Source organism: Echinops telfairi, unplaced genomic scaffold (assembly GCF_000313985.2).
Source record: "Echinops telfairi isolate 266 unplaced genomic scaffold, ASM31398v2 ScPeMD7_7472;HRSCAF=8510, whole genome shotgun sequence".
Lineage (NCBI taxonomy): Eukaryota > Metazoa > Chordata > Mammalia > Afrosoricida > Tenrecidae > Echinops > Echinops telfairi.
This window is the reverse complement of record NW_022111376.1, coordinates 3,008,937-3,009,613: the sequence shown is the minus strand read 5'-3', so window position 1 is coordinate 3,009,613 and position 677 is coordinate 3,008,937.

Here is a 677-nt window from a genome sequence, read left to right as displayed (position 1 = left end):
GAGCCCCACCCCCGGGCCCTCAGCCCCACCCCCAGGAACTGCAGTCCCGCCCCTGGGACCCGCCAGCCCCGCCTCCGGGAAACCCGACCATCAGCTCCGGTCCCGCCCCAGGGAACAGAGGCCGCTCCCCTGGAACCCACCAGTCTCCTCTCAGAGCCCAGAGCCCCTTCCAGAGGGCTCTCTCTCCTGAGTATGGGAACAGGAACATCCGCCAAGGACACTCCTGGCACTGTAGCCACCTAATTCCCTGTGGTCCCACCAAGGTGGGCCCTCCTGGCACTGCAGCCACCAAATTCCCTGTGGTCCCACGGCCAAGATTGACCGAGGGAGTATGCTTCCCTGCTGGCCTCGCCTCCTTCCCAGGACAGAAAGCTCTTAGTGACAACAGTCTTAGATGAATGAGTGAAACCAAATGCAGGGAACCTACACTCACACCGGGGCCCCAGGTCAGGCGGTCCCACTTTGCAACCAGAACCCAAGACCAGCAAGTTCTTGGAGCCTTCCGTTCCCAAATGTATCTCCAGCGCTTCCTGGCTCTGAGGGCCAGAGGGCCAGGCAGGACTAGCCCTGTCCCCAGGCCAGTAAATACTTCTGCATGCTTGGAACCCTTCCGCCTCACGATGGAAGATGGAATTATTGATTCGTGAGAGAGGAAGCTCCGTGGAGGGGACCTTTCG